Source organism: Onthophagus taurus, chromosome 8 (genome assembly GCF_036711975.1).
Source record: "Onthophagus taurus isolate NC chromosome 8, IU_Otau_3.0, whole genome shotgun sequence".
NCBI lineage: Eukaryota > Metazoa > Arthropoda > Insecta > Coleoptera > Scarabaeidae > Onthophagus > Onthophagus taurus.
This window is the reverse complement of record NC_091973.1, coordinates 14,956,813-14,963,381: the sequence shown is the minus strand read 5'-3', so window position 1 is coordinate 14,963,381 and position 6,569 is coordinate 14,956,813.

Sequence of the window (6,569 nt, the reverse complement as noted above, 5' to 3'; positions counted from 1 at the left end):
TTTCAGGATTTTATTATTTGTATTTTATTTTTGGTTTCTTGAGTCAAAAGCGATAAGGTTTTTAGAGATTAATTTCATATCCTTACTTTTCATTATTAAAGATCATTATTGGTATAATATTAGATATATTATCAATACAATTATTTTGATTAACAAAGTCAGTCAATTTTTGAGGACATTTCAATATACCTAGTTGTTTGAATCTATTATCTCAATATTACTTTTTTTTGTGTATTTTAGTACTTGTTTCTTTTCCTTTGACATTGGATTCGGACTTGCTGGGTCAAAGGTTTGTATTGATAGGTTTTGGTTTAAGTTCGTGGCGCCCTTATTTAGATCAGAACCCTCCCTTCTTCACTGAGTTACCGGAGCCCGATCCTATCAATTTGTGTCTTGTTTTGAATTTTCGGCGCTACAAGGTTCAGCGTATGTGCTATACAGGGTTGGTGAGTCTTATTGAGATGAACAGTGATAGCGTTTCTCTTATTTAAAGCGTTATCTGTTACAATACAGTGAACTTTTTCAAAGATATCCCAACTTTCAAAAACTTCGCGAAGTGCGCTGGCAACATTTTCTGCTGAATGACGATCAACCAATTGTTTTGTTTCCAGTAGGTAACTGTTCAATTGGCTTCCGTTTATATAATGAGCAGTAACTGCCAAAAATACTTTCGTAGATGATGATGTCCATATATCTGTTGTTATAAACAAATGTTACGACAAATTTAACTCATTTTTAACCTTACTCAACGTCGCTGTGTATATATTTGGTATCAGAGAAGTTGTAATTTTTTTTCGACTTGGTAAGTCATAATGCGGATTAAGTTTATTTGTATATTTTATGAACCCCTATTTTCAACAATGGATAAGAGCTGAAAATCAGAAGCTATCATTTCAACTAAACTTTGATCTATTTCGGTTTGCTCATTTTCTGAAATGTTATATGTTTGTGTTTTTCCGTAAAGAGCAAGTTGACGTTTACGTTTGGAAAGCGGTGGGTGTATTATAGAATGTTGTGAGAAAGTTTCAGTTGTAGAAGTTGACGGGAGTGTACCTCGAATTTCTTCGCATGATGTATCTTCAGTAGGTTTAGATTTTTGTAATAAATTTGTAGTATTGCCAAAGAATTTAAATTCTCGCTTACATTCACTACACATTGAGACATCTCCTCTTCGTACAAAATGATCCCAGACGAAGATCGCATATCGTTAAATCTTAATAAACACAGAACAATACACAAACACTTGACCTGGTTGCAAAACAACACAACAATATTGCCGAGTAGTTTGTGCCCGAGTGAACGATGAACGTAGTTGGGGGAGTGCGGGAAGTTAGCCCCCCATTTTTTGATTTTTAATTTTTTTATTGTTGTTCTAGATTGTTCTAGAGTTCTAGAGAAAAAACGGGTTTTTTGACTAGCCCCCCATTTTTGGAAAAATCAAATTTTCTTTGTTGTTCTGGGTTGTTCTAATTGTTCTAGTTATTGTTCTAGAAAATCAAAATTATGGGATACAGTATTACGAAGTTATAATTAAAAATAGGTTTGGCCGCCGAAATGTCTAGTTGATTGCTGTGACCATAGTTTTTCTATTATCAATTCCATATTACAAATATACATTTATTATAGCTAACGTAATCTGGAACAGCTATTATTTTCACTAGAACAACTCTCTAAAGGGCACTTTACTCTTTGAAAATTAAAGTTTTTGGAAGTTTCAGTTAGTAATTCTTGTGACAGCGGTTTTATATTACACAATAAGAATTAAAAAACATAGAACAATCTAAAATAACTCAAACTTTGCCGATTCAAATTGTTCTAGATTTGCGTTTAACAGGGACATTAATTTTGCAAAATCACATATTTTTTGTTGCTCTATATTGTTCTTGTTGTTCTAGGTACTTAAAATGTTTATTTAATCACTGCGGTTTTAGTTCTTTTAAAGTTTCATATTAAAAATTACTACTTACAACAATTAAAACAATTCAAAACAGCTGTTATTTTCACTAGAAAAACCTTAAATTTTATTAGTTGTTGTGATATCGGGCAGGTTTTGTTGAATCAGTGAACCCAACCTTTAATAAAATAATAGTTTTAAAAAATTAAAAAATATTGAATAATCTGACCATCTAATTTTCTAAAAATCACCTTTCTATTTAAACTTATAATAATAAAACATAAGATGCGATTTAAAGTGTATTTTATTTTGTAAAACTAAGTAATAAATTAATAAATAAACTAAACTAACAAAACAATAACTATTCTTTCACAAAAACTGCACAAAAACTTATTCTAAAGTAAAGTATACCTAAATAAATTAAATCATCTAAAGAGACTAATATCACGGAACTCATTTACACATATATATGCACATTTGTGCATTTATTTCTGTTGCTTCTTCAACTTGTATGGATTTTTTTCTTAAATCATTAAATAATAACCAATTGGCATTGTTGGGCACAAATGCCGTGCAGTATCCTACATCACTTAAAGAGTGAGTACCTTCGTAGCTGATGATACTTGCGAGGATATAGACTTTGATCTGGAGTTGTAAATTGCGGGGGTAATCGAGTACGGGAAGTTAGCTCCCCATTTTTTTATTTTTAAATTTTTCATTGTTGTTTTAAATTGTTCTAGAGTTGTTCTACATTGCTCCAAAGCGGCAAATAGTAAAAATAAAAACTCTGCGAGAAAAACCAAAAAAACAGGCACTCGTCCAGTCCCGGTATTTAGTCCCGAGTCCGCCCCGGGATTTCTTGAAAAAAATGTAGGTCCGGGACCACTAAGAAGTCCCGGGATTTTAAAAGTCGCGAAATGAAGGAAAAAATTAAAATATCGGAACGACTACAACTAACAGGTTACAACCTGCTAAAAATATCGACCTCAAGGCTCCGACTAGCTAACGGATGATCTAACGAAACGGTTCTCCGAGTTCGTAAAAAACCTAAATTGATAGGGGAATCACCGCCTAGAACGAGTTACGACTTGCAATATTTGTAGAATCGGTGTTATATACCGGCGGTGCTCCAGTTAATAGGTATAGTCGTGTGACACTGTGAGTTGTGGCTAGCCTGTGCTCTGGAGGTTTTTGTGTGCTCGTCAAATAATTTGTCATTAGCAGAAAAATTAAATAGGATTTTTGAAAATGCAATGTCTACGTCCACCAGCACGAGAGCAATATCACCACCTCAAATTGGAACATCAACAAAAAATTCATTAATTACAATAATCAAAGACGAAATGGCCCTTTTCGAGAAAGGCGGGTGTTGAGGCAAGAATCTTCAACTATGCTACCATAGTATTTGCTAACCATACCGCCCACGAGTGTACAATCGGAAAGGACGTTTTCTATTGCCGGTTATTTTGCAACGAAAATACGCTTGGTATTAGGAGATAAATCTTTAAACGCACTTGTAGAACTAAAGCATATTTTAAAAAATAAATTTTTTTTTTAATTTCCTATTTTGTGATTTTTTTATGTTTCTCTCATTCTATATAAATTTGTTTTATTCAATTAGTGAACTCCTACAGTAACACTAAAGTAAAAAACCGAAAGTACGTTTTTAAATGTTTTTTAAATATTTTTTTGCAAACGTATTTTGATTTCAGGACTATTTTCGGGAATTCGGGAGATTTGGTCCAAGTACCGGGAATTAGAATTTAGTCCCGAATCCCGAAAACATTTTTAGTCCCGGGAATTGGACACCCTAATCCGGACTTCTTGACGGCCATGGTTCCGGACCATATTCACCAATCCATTCTTTTCGAAATAACGTATTTAAATAATTTCTAATTAAAATGGTCGTATGTGGGCCGCAACCATCTTGTTGAAAATATAATTGATTGCGTTTTTCTAAATCCACGCCGTGAAGATAATTAAATAAACAATTTTCTAGTATTTCCAAATATCGGTGTTGATTCAAATTGCCGTTTATAAAGTAAGGTCCAATAACACCGTCCCACGAAACAGCATACCACACATTCACTTTCTGGGAATACTGGCGTTTACAAGCTATGCGATAATGTGGATTAGTCTTTGATCAGAATCGACTATTTTGTGATGTAACCACTCCATTGGTGGTAAACGATGCTTCGTCCAAAAATATTATGTTTTTTAAAAAAGTTCAATCACTCAGATCATTTTTTTTTATAGTAAAACGTAATATTGGAAAAACATTTTCAAGAAAAAACTCATTTTTTCTCTTATACGCTAAATTAATAAAATTCAGCATATCGCCATAATTTAACATAACAAACATTTTATCATAATCAACTTTTGTTGTACATTGCTCAGAAAGACCACTTTACCTGCAACGGTTAACAAACTTCTTGCGTTAACTTTGGTACTTTGAGGATATTTGACGGAAAACTGGGTTATATTTCGTTTTATGACATCCAGACTTTAATTGCAAAAGATAGAATTTGAATTCAAAAATGTCCCGTTAAGCGTACGGAGCGGCTGTATCTCTAGAACGGTAAGGCCTAGAGGTTTGGGAAAAAAAATCCTTATAAGCAAAGTGACCAAGAGAAATAGCTGGAAATTATTTTGAAGTTCGTAATTCGACCGCTAGGGGGCGTAACTGCCATTGAGAAACATAAAGTTCCCGCTATCTCAGAAACTTAGACGATGAGCTATAACTTTGACAACATCATTTAATAGCTTGGATAATACCGCATCGCTTTTGTTTTGCGATATTTCTCATATCTGTCATAATAAGGGAGGGGAGACCAATACGTTTTCATATGTTTACATTTTAATATCTCCTAGACCATTCAACCGATTTGAATATTTTCGGTGTTGTTTGAAAGAGCATTTTATGCTCTTTTTAAAGATATTTTCAGTAGGACCGTTTGCTTTAAAACAAATGAGCTAGAGGGCGTTAGCTGCAGCGATTACATATTTTTGATTTTTGAAGAAAAGTTAAATTAAAAGACCCTTAGTCACCATAAAATTTGCATCCAAATTTTGAAAACCGCATCTTGATATCGCCACCCGTTCTCGAATTATAGAAGAAAATGTTAAAAACTCGAGTGCCATCAATCGGATCCAGTTACCTCATCGAGAAAAACAAATCACATAACCATGGTAACTGTAAACATGTCATTTACTAACGCAGAAGCGTATGATGATTTATTTTCAATGTTTCGAATACGATGCAACTGCATGGCAAAAATATGCAATGCAATTACGACAAAGGAAGACATTTTTCTCTAGAAGTGTTTTTAAGATTGACTTAGCGATTACGGAAAACTGGCAATGTGTAGCCCATTCCGACATCTCTATGAATTCGTAAATCACATTGGTGCGCAATGTGATCCCACATAATCTGGAAACTCCGAAAACAATTGTCCACAAGATTTCTCAAGAGAATAATATCTCCACCACGTTGTTTTATTTTTAATATCAAAACCAGAACTTGTAAATAATTCTCTGCATCACGACACAGCACACGTATATCACAGATTTCTTTAAGCGAAGATTGTAAATATCACCGACTTTCTTCCTTAACGAAGGGTGTAAATATCACAGATAACTCCTATAATTAAAACAGAACATACAACAAAGCATAAATAATAATAAATAAATAAATAAACTCTAAATAAATAAACAATTTACAAATAATAAACAAGTCAATAGCCAAATTACTCATAATTCATCAGACTCTGATTTTCTTATTGAAAAAATAGCATCTGCATATTCCTTTAATTTTGCAAAGCGCTTACCCGTGGCAGTCAGATTACCCAGAGTGCTTCTATCTAATACACCAATATTTAAATCTCTTTTAATCGCGTTTCTTGCCTCATTATATTTCTCGCACTCCAATAACATATGCTCCACCGTTTCTATCTGGCCACAAGTACATCTTACTGTATTTATTAAGCCTAACTTATTCAATGTTTGTCTTACAGGCCCGTGACCAGTCAGTACAAACCCACTATTTAATCCTACCTGGAACCAGCTCGGAAGGCCATCCATTACTCGGGATCTAAAAAGGTAAGTCACCCTCCCCTCATCGCTTTCATCCCACCTCTTTTGCCATACCCTAATAGCTCTTTTATTTATTTCTTTCTTTACCATTTTCCTACTTTTATCATTTGTTATTCTCATACCCCTAATCCCAAGTACTTCACGTATCACCCCCTTACTGCCCCAGTACGTTATATACCCCGTAGCTATTACAATATCTACGGGCATAAACCCATTTAATACCTGCAAGGCATCGTTTGAAACTGTTCTGAATAACGGTGACATTGACAACAGCATGTATCTTTGAATTGATATTAACATTCTTCTAACTACACAATTTGCGATTTTCCCTCCCCACACCTGTACCCCGTAGAGTAGAATTCCCAGAAATAATCCGTCGTATATTGTCCCTAACGCTTTTCTGCCCAGACCAAACTGGACCCTCAGAATTCTACGCATCTGATTTATTATTACTCCCAACTTTTCTTTCAGGTATTTTAGGTGCGGTAAGTATGTCATCTTTTCGTCCATGATTATTCCCAAATATTTAAGTTGACTTTTATTGACTGCCGTCACTCCATCTATCTTTACGATAGGCTTTCTT